General features: G+C 37.8%; 1 pseudogene; it reads left to right on the top strand.

Annotated features, from left to right (window-relative positions):
* Positions 1-5,160: 5,160 nt before the first annotated feature.
* On the top strand, positions 5,161-5,381 carry LOC110142672 (small nuclear ribonucleoprotein E-like; annotated as a pseudogene).
* Positions 5,382-16,814: the final 11,433 nt, after the last annotated feature.

Below are 16,814 nucleotides of genomic sequence, written 5' to 3'. Positions count from 1 at the left end.
TCCCAGTACTAGGATTTAGGGTGTCTAGAAATCATTATGGGTATTTGCCAGTCACATTTTTTTGTACTACAAATAAAGACTAGTTTCTAGGAGTCCAGTTAATTGTTTAAAAAAATACAGATCCAATGTGGAATTACCTCCATGTATGTGTGTGTGTGTGTGTGTGTGTGTGTGTGTGTGTGTGTATCTGTATGTCTCTCTCTCTCTCTATAGTGAAGTCGCAGAGTGTTTATAAATTGTGGTGGCTTAAAATTTTTTTTTTATTTTTATGTTTATTTTTTTTCTTAAAACAGAAGTGGTAGGAGCATTTAAATATGAGAAAAAATAGTTTCAGCTGCATAATTGATCTTGTAGAGATCTTGTGGAGATGATCTATTACTTTAAACTCTGTATATATACATATATATATATATATATATATATATATATATATATATTTATATATATAGGACAAGTCAATAAGTCCATCTAGTTGAACATTAGAGGCTGTTTATAAATCACTTTGTTAGTTAATAGAGCAGCCCCAAATTGCAATTCACTTCTTTCTTCATGGACAGATTAAGGTTTTAACATACAAAATAGTAAGAATGCTCCTCTGGCTTCATTCATAACTGAGATTGTGTTTTCCCTGCACTTGTGTCTCCCTTCTTTAGTGAATAGCATTTATTTGAAGTGGCTAGCATTCTGTGCCTCCCCCACCCACCCTGTGAAGTGATTGAACTATGGAAACTTGAATACAGATTGAAATATGGGGTCCTTCTAAGAAAGGTTTTTAGTAAGTAATCAGCTGAGTATTCGGGGCTCATGTTACTATTTTTTTGGGTCCCATGATGGGCAAGAATCTATGTCATATTTGAAAGTAAGCAAACGACTAGATTTAACCTCATATCATTTATTCAGAAATTGCAATTATTTTCTCCCAGAGGGATTTGGTCAGGAAACAGGCTAATGATTGAGAGAAAATGTGTTCAAAAGTATTTTAAAATCAAGTATTATATGTCAAATATAAATATATAACTAATACATGAGAGAGAAGTGTTTGGGGAATAGTCCACTTGGCAAAGACTTTTGGGGAACCCATTTTTTACAAGAATATAAGAGCTTCCTCTATTGTAATTGCTCTGCTAGTTCTCTGGGAGGGGTGTTGATTTCCTGAATGCTTTTAAAAATCTGCATATCCTGTAACTTTCCTTAGGGCCACTTTTTCACACTTTGCCCCAGTCTCCACTGGGGGAATCAATTTGGTTTGCCTGCTTGGGAAAGAGATCTATTTGATCTAGTATTTCAGTTTCTAGGTGCTTATGGATTCATGCCATTGTGTGTGTATACATTTTATATCCAAGAAGTTTTTGAATTTTTTTTTCGATGTTCAAGTGCTCAGGAGGCCAGAAAAAGAACTCAGCCCTTATCAAGTCTTTCCTCTTGGATCAGTTCCCTTGACCACAACTCTGCAGCTAGTCCACTCTCAATTCTGGTGTTGTTATGAATCCAAGTCCTTTAGCTCCAACCTGCAGAGTCAAAGTCAGAGAGAATCAAAAAGCTGTCCCAAAGTCCTGAACAAGATCTTGGTGGGAAGGGACATGATCTGGGCAGCAACAGTATTCCTAACCTCCGCGAGGTAGCCTGGCTAAAATGCTTGGGTGAAACCCAGCGGTTTGACCTGCTTTAGCCTCTGAAATACATCCTGAATAGAGATGGTTGGACCAGGACAGGGGTGGGGGCTTTCAACTGGGAGATTCTGTGTTAAGCTAAGTTGGTAGATCAAAGTTCCTTGGGCTGAATGGGTCCTATTCTGACAATCGAGCAGCTATCGAGAGGGACTTATTTTGCCAGCTTCCTGACTTTGACTGTCCTGCCCTCCCCAGGTTCTCATCCTCTATTTGGAACAGGTTCCATAGGAAGGAGGAGGTTGAATTTCCCAGGTCTGAAATGGAGGGAGGTGGCCAGGATCTAGAAGAGCCGGTGCCAGGGCAGCTGTGTGAGCTGTGTGATTCTGGGAGCCAGCAGGGGATTAGTTTTTGGGATCCCCTGGACCTAGGCTGAGCATCTTTGTCCCTTGGTTCCTTGTGCTGTGGGCCCCTTAAACATTTCTAAGCCCAGTGTCTCCCTCTCTGGGCCTGAACAAAGGTAAGATGATTCAGGTAAACCTTTCTTTGGAGGTGCAACCCAGCCCCTTTACTGCCGGACACTCTATGTTATCAGAATTCTGCCTCAGTGACACTCTTCTTTGTGGTTGTGCTTAGGAAAGCAGCCACCCCATGATTCTTCTTGTGTGTGTTTGTGTTGGGGGTGATAGTCACCTTAAAATATTTTATCCAGGCACGAAAATGTTAACTCAGATCATATTGAGGGCATCAGGATTTAAACCTCCCTAATCCTCTCTAAAAAGAACAAATTTCCTGTTTAGAACAATTGACAAGGGCAAGAGAAACAGGCTTCTAAGGAAATACACTTAGGGCAATCTAAATAACACTAACTTTTTTCTTTTACATCCTAAACATTTCTCTTAACATGCTCAAATCATTGTGAGAATGAGGTTATCTCATTTCCCCCTACCTACCCTCATTTTACTACTTGTACTTTCTGAGAGAGATCGGGGTTCCTGTTTTCAGTTAAACTATAATTCAATCATATATGCTCTCATCTTTACCTTTAGATGCAGTATTTCCCTAGGTGCTTGATGTAAACTTTAGATAGGCACTCTCCCTTAAATGGATCACATATACCTTGTTTGTGTGTGTATGTGTGTGTGTGTTTGTGTGTGTGTGTGTGAGAGAGAGAGAGAGAGAGAGAGAGAGAGATTACATGGCGGAACTTTACATATTGAAGAACAAACTTATTTGAGTGTAAATTGACTTCAAAAATGACCTGAAGTCTGTGTCTCTGTGTATGGGTCTGAACTTTGCAGAAGCTGAGTCTTAGAACTGTAGAAGTTTGATTTTCTTTTAACTTTTAGTGAACAGCTTTGTAGAAAACTGAAATGTGTCCTGTATAAACACCCACATTAGTGATGGAGAGAAGCATTTGATTTCTTCCTCTTTTTTGCCCTTCAAATTTTCAAACACATCCTGTATGTTTTCAATATTATTGAGGAGTCTGCAAAGTTTTCTAAAAAGATGGAAAATAAGTCACATCACACAAATAGAAACATTTTGGTAAATATATAATATGCTTTTTTTCTGAGAGTTTACTACTAAAAATATAGAGACAAAGCTTTCTTAAAACACTTCTAGTAAGATGATGTCTTGCATTATAAATATATTTACTCTTCCCTTTGCATGTCCTTAGAGCAAGTCTCATCCTAGAAAACCAGATTTAAAACTCTATTTAATTGTCCACCCTACCATATTTTAAAAGGTGTCATATCTGTACATGTTATGAAAGGAAATCAGAATATAGTTACTGAAAATAGTGGGGGAATGGTAGAACAATGCAATGAAGTTTAGAGTAGAAAGAAGTGTACTGAACTTTTTAGTAACCTTTAAACATTCTTTATAAACTCTGCCAAATACTTTTTTGGAAATAAAAATTATCTCTGCCATGTACAACATATACAAAATAACTGTGTCTTTATGGGATAAATGCTTACTTTTGGAGGTGATTATTGAAAGTAAATAATGATCATAAATAAGCTAGCTCTAATAAATGATTTCTGAGAAAAATTAAGTGGCTCTAGCTTACATAATTATAGCTGGAAACTCTGTTTTCAAATATGTATGAGTATTTCTGGCTTGGTGGATCTGCAGACTGCTTTGAAATGACCAGTTGTGTGTAAGTATATTGCAAATAAACCCAGTGAATTGAGATCATTCTCTATCAGTTTAATTTATGTTTTATAGTTAGTTTAGCATTCTGATTTGATTGCCTTAGTAATGTGTATTGCCTACAGCTGCTGATGATACAGCTTTAATTCTGTTTTAAAGGTCATGTAAACATGTGCCTGTAACATAAGGAATGCAAATTCAATTCCCTTTTAATGTTTCCTCACATTTACTCCACAGCCTTCACATAGAAAATTAGCAGGATTTAATATAAAACTATTTTAATGTTATGATTTCATTAAAATCCTTTTTCAATATTTCACTTTTCCTTTTGCAGGGCAAAGAAGTCTTCCTCTGCTTTGCAGTGCATAGCTTATGCAACATACATTACTCATACTGGAGGTAGAAAAATATTTCTGTCAAGATCTTTTCACTTTTCCAGTGCTTTTTACTAATAAAGAACTGGGAATTTCATTTCGGTCTCTCTGTAGCTTCGGGTAAAAAGGACACAAAGCAAACTAGATCATCTAACCACGTTTTAGATTGCAGTAGAGAGTCAGAATATTGTGCACATGTTTAGAAGCCTCTAGTCAAAGGCAGTTTTATAATCTGAACATATGATCAAAACTGAATTGTGGAAAACATATTATCAAGAAGAAAAACAATATTTAAAATAGAGTTGACACAGAAGAATGCTTTAGTGTTCCAATTAATACAAAAGCATACAAATTATGTCTTCAAAGTTCTATGACTTAAATGGTGATTAGGCAGAGTTGTTTTTTACATTGCCTTTTAGAATATATTAAGACCTTGAGATTAAGGCAACCTTTTGCTAATAGATTACGGTAAAACTTTTTAATATGTGCTTTAAGAAATTGAATAAATCTTTACAAAACAGGCAATTGTTAGTGTTAAGAAATAGTAGCGTAGGGTATAAGGGAGGTGAGTATGTAAACATACAGGTTGATATAAGTGGAAAGCTTCATTCTCCTGGTGATGCCATTGTGCTCTTTAGCTTATATTTCTTTTCATATTAACTCTAAGCTAAAATTTATTCACACCGAAATTAAGCTGGAGATAATGTTTTCAAATATCTTTCTCTTTAAACTGAACTGATCAACTGATAGAAGTGGTAAAAACAAAATAGAAAGTATATATACATCTATTGATTAATTGGCATATTTAACATAACAAAAATATAAGTTTAAAAATGCATAAATGAAGCCTGAATGTCACAGTCTTAAATGTAGTTTCATTTGCTACAAGGAACAATGATTCAAAAATTTTAAATTCAAATTTGGAAAACAATTGCAGTTCTAGTGTAGAAAATGTGTTTTGTTCTGTTTATGTTTTAAAATTGTGTTCCAGTGGAATGGTGTGATGTTTGTGAGCTTCCAGCATGGCGTACCAGGGTCAGAAGGTGCAGAAGGTGATGGTGCAGCCCATCAATCTCATCTTCAGATACTTGCAAAATAGATCTCGGATTCAGGTGTGGCTTTATGAGCAAGTGAATATGCAGATAGAGGGCTGCATCATTCTAAAACAAAATCAAGAAAATAACTGGGTCAGATTATGCTAAAAGGAGATACCATTACTCTGCTCCAAAGTGTCTCCAACTAGAAGTGATCAATGAAGTGAGAAATCGTTTGGTAATACAGTTGGTTTTTTAGGTGTCCTTTGTTAGAGATGTAGTTCTAAAACATGTATTCATATTGTTCTGCTCACCCTTATGTTATTACAAGATGACAATAAATGCTGTGGAACTGTTTTTATCAAAATAAAAATAAAATAAATAAAATTGTGTTCCAGGTGAATAATCATGAATGCCCATAAGGGAAAAGAGCTATGGGCATGAAAATCTTAGGTGTGGCTCTAAGTGGTTAATTTTTAAAAATTTTGCCTCTGGTTTTCAGCTTCAACTTTCAAGAACTTCCTTTATTTTTCCTTTTTCTTAGTGGCAGGAATTCAACATACAAAGTTTATATGTAAAGCCTGAAAAATTGCTACATTATCATGAACACTTTGAATTCTAACAATATAATACTGCAAAGACAACTGATTGGTGATAAAAGTCAGTATGAAAGGAGACTCTACTTTCTGTGATTTGGCCCTCTGGCCTTATGTCAGTATATCAAAGTTGAAGTTGCATGAAGATGGATTTTCTTTTTGTTATTTTTACATAATCTTGTGCTGTGCTATGCTTAGTCACTCAGTCCTGTGCAACTCTTCATGACCCTTTGGACTGTAGCCAGCCAGGCTCCTCTCTCCATGGAGAGTCTCCAGATAAGAATACTGGAAGTGTGTTGCCATGCCCTCCTCCAGGGGCCTTCCCAACTCAGGAATTGAACCCAGGTCTTCCACATTGCAGGAAGACCCTTTACCATCTGAGCCACAATTTTAGTGTTGTACATATGTTCTTAAAATAAAAACTACAACTGGGAAAGCTGTATTACAGACAAATTGTAAAAATTCCCTTTGTGATTTGCTTTTGATAGGAGGCCTTTAGTTACATGACTATGTACTTGCTTAAGGAAATTTACATTGTACAATGGGGACTCCCTGGCAGTCCAGTGGTTAAGACTCTGCACTCCCAATGCAGGGGGCATGGGTTCAGTCTCTTGTTGTGGGAATTTTGTGGTGTAGCCAAGAAAAAAAGAAAAAGAACAACAAAGCAATATTAAAATAAAAAATAATAATAATTCTACAATGATAAAAGCCCTACATTTTTCTTTTTGGAATTTGCATTCTGAGCAATATATTCTATTGAGAAAATTTTTAGTTTTTCCCCTGGACTTAACAGTTTAAGGACCTTGCTCACAAAATTGCTGCTTTAAACAGAAATTAACAGTACAGAAATAGAACTCCAAATCTAGATCACTGCATGGTCTATGTGTTCTGTCTGAACTGAATGTCCATTACCGACTCACTTGGTTGTATGCATCTGATGTCACCTTAGCTAGGAGATATTGCATCCACAGGTGTCAATTTCAATATAAGTACACATTTTCCTTTGATGGTGCTTTCAGTGCCATTTTCCTGTCAAAAAGATAGAGATACTTCTCACAGTTGAAAATTAGTTATTTCATAACTTCATGCTCTTTCACCAGAAGAGAGAATTTTTTTTCTTATGTGTGTAGCGTGTATCTCAGATGCTTTTCTTGGAGTAGTTGCACTAGAAATAACAGTTAAAAATGGGGAAAAAACCCAAACTTTGAATTTACATCTAATCCAAGCATACTGTAATCCACTTATTAGAGAGTTAGTGGCCATGCTTCTTCAATTGCATACATACATACACACAGTTGAAAACAAACTGCTTTTTAATGCAGTTAAACCTGTACCATCATTTATTTTCAGATTCTTTTCAATTGCAGCATATTTCCACAATTTTCTAATATCCTTTAGTTTTTCTCACTGAACAATGGCATTTATTTGTGTTGTAAGGATCAGTAATTTGAACACAGACAAGTTATACAGAAGCAATTGTGGCTGATTATATTAATATTGCCCTTACCAGTAAGTACAAATATTAAGATGTTTAAGTGACTTTATTAAATTAAACATGACATTAAAAAACATGTGTCTCTTGTCAAATCACTACTTTATATAGTAATACAGATGAAAATTCTTTATTATACCTGTTTAGAGAAAGTTTACATATTTACTTAAAATCAACTTCATTATAACAACTGAAGGAAATACAATGTGTTTGAAACAATGAGCCACAATTCAATATTTCCTAATAATGTATGTTCTTGTATGTTCTACTATGTGTTTTTCTTCGTTATCTTCTTATATCTGAAGTTCTATTTCCACCCCCCTTCCCTCCGTCCCATGTATTTGATCATTTCTCTAAGTCCCTTGGCTGAACCAATCTCTTTTCATGCAGAGGATAAAAAGAGAAAAACTTCAAAGTAGGTTCAGGTAATTAACAGCTGAGGGGAATATAATCTAAACCATAGGCCCTGCTTTGCACCCAGGCTGACTCTCTGAGCCAGCCGGCAAGGGAGTGCCTATTCCCTATAGCATCTAAATCTGCTTCCTCTGAACAGCACTGCCAGGCCTCCAGTTATCACATCTGCATTTCAAACACCGTGACTCTGGCATTAATTATTAATTAGCCTACAGTCACCCTAGAGGATTCAAGTTCCAGTCTGCACATACTTATTCATTGACCTCTATCTTAGTTTTTGTTGGGGGAAAAACTCAGTAGAATGCTTAATAATTTCCTTTCTCTCAGACCTTCTGTTCTAGTTTCATGGAGGGGAAACACTATACTTTCCAACTGAGAATAATCACACAGTGGCCCCCAAATTTGTTTACAGTAAATAGTTTTGTAAAATGATGAGAGGCAAAGAAAGAATGGAATGATTTATAGACAGTATTGAATGTTGAAATGTACTTTTAAATGTTCAACACTGACTGACTCTAGTTTCCTCGAATTGGAAGATATGGTCATTGGTAAAAGCTGTATATTTCTTAGTTCTTAATGAGAACAATTGAATAACTTGTAAAATAAATTTCATCCTTGAAAAATATATGTGTATGATCATCTATCAAAAATATAGATGCATATGATGGCAGGAATGTACTAAAAAATTATAGATACAAAAAGATTTTTAAAAAGGTAGATATTCTAATTTAGGTTTATTTCAAATAGAAATCTAAAGATGTTCACTTATCATCAGTAAACATTTCAATGTATAAATTATTTTGCTATTTGTGACAAGCCTTGGCCCTAAATATGGTAGCCTTTACAGAATAGTTTAATTGACCTGAGCCAAGAGTTAAGTAGATCCAAGTATGTATCTCAGACCTATCACTTAATAAGTGACCTTAATCCCATATCATTTCTAGATTCTGACTACCCCTTAGGAAAATGAGGATAGCATTAAAACCTACTTCATGGAATTTTTATAAAAATTAAATGACATAATGCATATAAAATCACAATCATAGTACCTGACATATGGTAATACTCAGTGTTAACTATATTAGTAAATAATTGCTCTATTATTTTTCTGTGGGCTTTCTATAGTTTGTCTTAATTTGGTTTTATTTAAATATCAATTCCACACTGAAAGTCCTTCCAAATATGGAGTTTTTGAACAGCCATGTATGAATATGAGCCCTGTTATACTACTCAAAAGCTACTATCACTAGTCCCCCTAATACCACTCACATGCCATCATAATTGCCCCCTTCTGCACCCCAAATAATGTTTTCTTGCTTTGTATTGTGACATTTATTCTGGAATCTAGTCATCACTGATGAAAACCTCTTCCCTTAATATAACAACCCTTGTGGGTTTTCCCAAATATTTTAGCTTCTATCCTTGGCATGTGGGGTCTCCTCTGGCACCACTGCACCTGTATGCTGGTTTCTTTCTGTGGAATTCATCCAGGAATCCCTTTCAGGGAAACTGTGACGAGTAAGACTTAAGCACAAATCTTGCTATTTCTGGGCTTCCCAGATGGCACTAGTGGTAAAAAACAAAAAAACCCGCCTGCCAATGCAGAAGATATAAGAGATGAGGGTTCAGTCCCTGGGTTGGGAAGATCCCCTGGAGGAAGGCACGGCAACCCACTCCAGTATTCTTAACTGGAGAATCCCATGGACAGAGGAGCCTAGTGAGCTACAGTCCAGGGTCACAAAGAGTTGTACACTACTGAAGTATCTTAGCACACATTCACTTACTATCTGCCAAGATTGAGTCTGTTTCTAATACTGAAGTAGAAAGAGATGGTGTCTTGTTATCCTGAGTTTAAATTCAAAAATCCTGTTCCATAAAAAGTTATAAATAATAGTTAAAGCCTGGTACTATAAACACTCTGCAATGTTTCGGTTGTTTTGCTTTTTGTACAGAAAAAGTGTGTTTTTATTAAAGATTTATATATTTAAAAATTCTTATTTTACCATGGTTTTCATTATTACCATTCACACTGGCAGAAAATTAGGTTAGTCAGACTAGCTGAAGTGAGAATGCCAACTTACCTGAGCAGATAATGATAATAAGGTGAATTTTATTTTATTTTATTTTTTTTAAATATATAACTCTATTTTTTTGTGTGTGTGGTTTTTGTCATACATTGAAATGAATTAGCCATGGATTTGCATGTATTCCCCATCCCAGTCCCCCCTCCCACCTCCCTCTCCACCCGATCCCTCTGGGTCTTCCCAGTGCACCAGGCCCGAGCACTTGTCTCATGCATCCAACCTGGGCTGGTGATCTGTTTCACCCTAGATAATACACATGTTTCGATGCTGTTCTCTTGAAACATCCCACCCTCGCCTTCTCCCACAGAGTCCACAAGTCTGTTCTATACATCTGAGTCTCTTTTTCTGTTTTACATATAGGGTTATCATTACCATCTTTCTAAATTCCATATATATGTGCTAGTATACTGTAATGGTCTTTATCTTTCTGGCTTACTTCACTCTGTATAATGGGCTCCAGTTTCATCCATCTCATTAGAACTGATTCAAATGAATTCTTTTTAATGGCTGAGTAATATTCCATGGTGTATATGTACCACAGCTTCCTCATCCATTCGTCTGCTGATGGGCATCTAGGTTGCTTCCATGTCCTGGCTATTATAAACAGTGCTGCGATGAACATTGGGGTGCATGTGTCTCTTTCAGATCTGGTTTCCTCGGTGTGTATGTTCAGAAGTGGGATTGCTGGGTCATATGGCAGTTCTATTTCCAGCTTTTTAAGAAATCTCCACACTGTTTTCCATAGTGGCTGTACTAATTTGCATTCCCACCAACAGTGTAAGAGGGTTCCCTTTTCTCCACACCCTCTCCAGCATTTATTGCTTTAGACTTTTGGATAGCAGCCATCCTGACTGGCATGTAATGGTACCTCATTGTGGTTTTGATTTGCATTTCTCTGATAATTAAGGTGAATTTTAAACATATACCACAGGTACAGTTATAGAGAATGAGCAAAAATTGTCACCTAAATAACAATTATGCCACGTAAAAAATTAATGGTTAGTGAATCAGTTTCCTAGTGGAATAGAACTTTGTGTCAAATCTTGCTACATTTCTCATTTTTTGGTTGTTGTTGTTCAGATGCTAACTCGTGTTTGACTCTTTTCGACCTGATGGATTGCAACAAACCAGGCTTCCCCGTCCTCCACTATCTCCCAGAGTTTACTCAAACTTATATCCATTGCATCAGTGATGACATCCAAACATCTCATCCTCTATTGTTCCCATCTCCTGCCATCAATCTTTCCCAGCGTCAGGTTCTTTTCAAACGAGTCAGCTCTTCACATCAAGTGGCCAAATATTGGAACTTCACTTTTAGCATCAGATCATCCAATGGATATTCAGTGTTGATTTTTTTTAGAATTAATTGGTTTGATCTTCTTGCTGTCCAAGGGACTCTCAGGAGTCTTCTCCAACACCACATTTCAAAGACATCAATTCTTTGGTGCTCAGCCTTCTTTATGGTCCAACTTTAACATCTGTATATCACTACTGGAAAAACCATAGAACCCAAGAAAATAAAATCTGCCACTGTTTCCATTTCCCCCCGTATATTTGCCTCAAAGTGATGGTACCAGATGCCATGATCTTAGTTTTTTGAACATTGAGTTTTAAGCCAGCATTTTCTCTTTCTTATTTCACCTTCATTAAGAGGCTCTTTAGATCCTCTTCACTTTCTGCCATTAGGGTGGTATCATGCATATCTGAGGTTGTTGATATTTCTCCCCACAATCATAATTAGAGCTTTTGATTCACCCAGTCCAGCATTTCACATGCTGTACTCTGCATAGAAATTAAATAAGCAGGGTGACAATATACAGCCTTGAAGTGCTCCATTCCCAATTTTGAACCAGTCCATTGTTCCATGTCTCATTTTAACTGTTGCTTCTTGACCTGAATACAAGTTTCACAGGAGGCACATAAGCTGGTCTTGTATTCCCATCTCTTTAAGAATTTCCCACAGTTCCTTGTCTTCCACACAGTCAAAGTCTTTCCTGTAGTCAATGAGGCAGAAGTAGATGTTTCTCTGGAATTCCTTTGCTCTCTGCATGATCAAATGAATGTTTGCAATTTGATCTCTGGTTCTACTATTTTTAAAATACAACTTGTACATCTGGAAGTTCTCAGTTCATGTACTGTTGAAGCCTAGCTTGAAGGATTTTAAGCATTACCTTGTTAACATGTGAAATGAGCACAACTGTATGGTAGTTTGTTTGGCATTGCCCTTGTTTGGGATTGGAATGAAAACTGACTTTTTCCAGTTCCCCAATGGCTTAGTAGATAAAGAATCTGCCAGATTCAGGCAGACACAGTTCTATCCCTGGGTGGGGAAGACTCCCTGAAGGAGGAAATTGCAACCCACTCAAGTATCCTTGCTTGAAAATTCCCATGGACACTGAAGCCTGGTATGCTACAGTCCATGTGGTTGCAAGAGTCAGACATGACTAAGCATGTGCTGCTGTGGCTTTTGCTGAGTTTTCCAAATTTGCTAGCATATTGAATGCAGCACTTTCACAACATCATCTTTTAGGATTTGGAATAACTCAGCTGGAAGTCCATCACCTCCACTAGCTTTGTTCATGGTAATGCTTCCTAAGGCCCACTTAATTTCGCATTCCAGGATGTCTGGCTCTAGGTGAGTGAACACACCATTGTGATTATCAGGGTCATTAAGGCTTTTTTGTACAGATCTTATATGTATTCTTCCCACCTCTTCTTAATCTCTTCTGCTTCTGTTAGATCTTTTCTCTTTCTGTTTTTAATTGTGCCCAATTTTGCATGAAATGTTCCCTTGTTATCTCTAATTTTCTTGGAGAGATCTCAAGTCTTTCTCATTCTATTGTTTTCTTTCTTTTTTTTCTGTGTTGCTCACTTAAGATGTCTTATTTATCTCTCCTTGCTATTCTCTAGAATGCCACATTCAATTGGATATATCTTTCCCTTTTCCTTTGCCTTTTACTTCTTTTCTCAGCTATTTTTAAAGGCCCCCTCAGACAACTGATTTGTTTTCTTACATTTCTTTATTTTTGGGATGGTTTTGGTCACTGTGTCCTATACAATGTTACAAACTAAAACAAACAAACAAACAAAAAAGAAAAACAATGTTACAAACTTCCATCCATAAGTCTTTAGTTCTAATCCCTTGAATCTATTCATCAATTATAAATGATTTGATTTAGGTCATACCTGAATGGCCTAGTGATTTTCCCTACTTTCTTCAATTTAAGTCTGAATTTTGAAATAAGGAGTTCATGATCTGAGCCATAGTCAGCTTCAGGTCTTGTTTTTGCTGACTGTATAGAGCTTCTCCATCTTTGGCTGCAAAGAATATAATCAATCTGATTTCGGTATTGACCGTCTGGTAATGTCCATGTATAAAGTCATTGGTTGTGTTGTTAGAAGAGTATGTTTGCAATGACCAGTGTGTTCTCTTGACAAAACTGTGTTAGCCTTTGCCCTGCTTCATTTTTTACTCCAAGGCCAAACTTGCCTGTTACTCCAGGTATCTCTTGACTTTCTACTTTTGCATCCCAGTCCCTTATGATGAAAAGGACACCTTTTTTTTGGTGTTAGTTGTAGAAGTTCTTATAAGTCTTCATAGAATCCTTCAACTTCAGCTTCTTCAGCATTAGTGGTTGGGGCATAGACTTGGATTTCTGTGATACTGAATGGCTTGCCTTGGAAATGAACCAAGATCATTCTGTTGTTTTTGAGATTGCACTACATTTCAAACTCGGTTGTTGACTATGAGGGCTACTTCATTCCTTCTAAAGGATTCTTGCCCACAGTAGTAGACATAATGGTCATCTGAATTAAATTTGCCCATTCCAGTCCATTCTAGTTCATGATTACTAAAATTTCAATGTTCAGTCTAAACATCTCCTGTTGACCATGTCCAATTTACCTTGATTTACATACCTAACATTTTCCAAATGTTCAATCTGGTTTTAGAAAAGGCAGAGGAACCAGAGATCAAATTGTCAACATCTGCTGGGTCATCAAAAAAGCAAAAGAGTTCCAGAAAAACGTCTATTTTTGCTTCATAGACTATGCCAAAGCCTTTGACTGTGTGGATCACATTAAACTGTGGAAAATTCTGAAAGAGATGGACATACCAGATCACCTGACCTGCCTCTTGAGAAACCTATACACAGGTCAGGAAGCAACAGCTAGAATTGGACATGGAACAACAGACTGGTTCCAAATAGGAAAAGGAGTACATCAAGACTGTATATTTGTCACCCTGCTTATTTAACTTATACACAGAATGTATCATGAGAAACGCTGGGCTGGAAGAAGCACAAGATGCAATCAAGATTGCTGGGAGAAATGTCAATAACCTCAGATATGCAGATGACATCACCCTTATGGCAGAAAGTAAAGAGGAACTAAAAAGCCTCTTGATGAAAGTGAAAAAGGAGAGTGAAAAAGTTGGCTTAAAGCTCAACATTCAGAAAACTAAGATCATGGCATCTGATCCCATCACTTCATGGCAAATAGATGGGGAAACAGTGTCAGACTTAATTTTTTTTTTTTTTTTTTTTGCTGCAGATGGTGATTGCAGCCATGAAATTAAAAAACGCTTACTCCTTGAAAGGAAATTTATGACCAACCTAGATAGCATATTAAAAAGCAGAGACATTACTTTGCCAACAAAGGTCCGTCTAGTCAAGGCTATGGTTTTTCCAGTGGTCATGTATGGATGTGAGAGTTGAAATTTGAAGAAAGCTGAGCACTGAAAAATTTATGCTTTTGAACTGTGGTGTTAGAGAAGACTCTTGAGAGTTCCTTGGACTGCAAGGAGATCCAACCAGACCATCCTAAAGGAGATCAGTCCTGGGTGTTCATTGGAAGGACTGATGCTGAAGCTGACACTCCAATACTTTGGCCACCTCATTTGAAGAGTTGACTCATTGGAAAAGACCGTGATGCTGGCAGTGATTGAGGGCAGGAGGAGAAGGGGACGACAGAGGATGAGATGACTGGATGACATCACTGAGTCAATGGACATGGGTTTGAGTAAACTCTGGGAGTTGGTGACTGGACAGGGAGGCTTGGCGTGCTGTGAATCATGGGGTTGCAATGAGTCGAATATGACTGAGTGACTGAACTGAACTGATGACTGCTGAAATAGTTCTACTTCACCTTCCGCATTGTAACTGAACTGAACATTTTGGGTTCCTATGCAATATTGTTCTTTACAGCATCAGACTTTACTTTCACCACAAGACATATCCATAACTGGGTAACTTTTCCAGTTTGGCTCAGCCTCTTCATTCTTTCTGGAGCTATTTCTCTGGTCTACTCCAGTAGCATATTGGACACCTACTGATGTAGGGATATCATCTTCCAGTGTCATATCTTTTTGCCTTTTCATACTCTTCAAGCTATGCTTAGTATTCAAGGCAAGAATACTGAAGTGGTTTGCCACTCCCTTCTCCAGTGGACTGCATTTTGTCAGAACTCTCCACCATGATCCGTTGCTCTTTGGTGGCCCTGCATGGCATGGCTCATAGTTTCACTGAGTTACATAAGGCTATGAGGCATATGATCACTTTGGTTAGTTTTCTGTGATTGTGGTTTTCTTTTTGGAGGCCATGGGGTTGTAGTTCTTGCTTCTTCTGTCTTCCCACTGATACATGAGAATAAGAGGTTTGTGCAACCTTCCTGATGGGTGGGACTGGCTGTGAGGAAAACTGGATCTTCCTCTGGTGGGTGGGGTCATGCTCAGTAAATCTTTATTCCAATTTTCTGCTGATGGATGGGGCTGTGCTCCCTCCCTGATTAGTTGTTTGGCCTGAGGTGGCTCAGTGCTGGAGTCTGCAGTTTCTCTGGTAGGGCTACTGACTCTATGGTAAGGTTGATCGTGACCTCCTGCAAGAGAATTTATTCCAACACTGCACCTCCTAGGACTGTGCTGCCAGTGCTCCTGTCACTGCAGCAGGCCTCCCTCAACCCACATCTCCAGAGGAGACTCCCACATACTCGCTGGCCGGTCTGGCTCAGTCTCTTATGGGGTATTTGTTCCTTTCTCCTGGGTCCTGGTGTGCACAAGGTTTTGTTTGTGTCCTCCAAGAGTCTCTGTTTCCTCCAGTCCTGTGGAAGTTCTGTAATCAAATCTTGCTGACATTCAAAATCAGATTCCCTAGGGATTCCCAGTCCTTTTGCCAGATCCCCTAGTTGGGAAGTCTGATATGTGGCCTAGTACCATCACAGCAGTGAGAGAACTTCTTTGATGTAATTGTCCTCAGTTTGGTTCACTCACCTGGCAGCTCTATGATAGGACTCCAGGGTCTGTGGTGGGGATAATGGTGACCTCCTCCAAGAGGACTTATGCCGCACACCCCACATCCCAAGACTGCTGCAGCCAGAGCCACTGCCCTATGGCAGGCCACTGCTGACCCGTGCCTCCACAGGAGACCCTCAAATGCTCATAGGTAGGTCTGGCTCAGTTTCTTGTGAGGGTCATTACTCCTTCCCCCTGGGTCCTGGTGTGGACAAGGTTTTGCTTATGCTCTCCAAGAGTCTCTGGCAGGCATGAGGTTTGATTTGAACATGATTGAACCTCTCCCATCTTCTCTTTTCAGCTTCTTCTTTGTCCTTGGTCATGGGGTATCTTTTTTTGGTGGGTTCCAACATCCTCCTCTCGATAGTTGTTCAGCAGCTAGTTGCAATTTTGGTGTTTTTGCAGGAGAAGATTAGTGCACAATTTTCTACTCCACAATCTTGAGCTCCTTTCATTTTTAATGAATGGCTAAAATAAAAGCATAGAAGACATACTTAGAGAATTTTCAGGGAAAGTTAATATAATGTATGGGAATTAAAATTCTGAAAGATTTCAATAGTGTGATATGCTAGGACTGAGAAAATTGGAGTTAGATGAGACTTCAAAAGTCATCTAAACAGCTGTCCTATAGTCTTTATTGGAACAAGTCTATTGATATGAACTTTACCATGTCAAAAAACAGCTTGTTTCATTTTGCAGGGTTTTGTTAGAAAGCTATGCCTCACATTAAACCCAAACTCTTGTAACCTAGTTTGGGAAGCCTATTTGTT

This window comes from Odocoileus virginianus, chromosome X (genome assembly GCF_023699985.2).
Source record: "Odocoileus virginianus isolate 20LAN1187 ecotype Illinois chromosome X, Ovbor_1.2, whole genome shotgun sequence".
In the NCBI taxonomy this organism is placed as follows: Eukaryota; Metazoa; Chordata; class Mammalia; order Artiodactyla; family Cervidae; genus Odocoileus; species Odocoileus virginianus.
The sequence above is the reverse complement of the archived record's forward strand: the minus strand, read 5'-3'. Positions and strand labels throughout refer to the sequence as shown.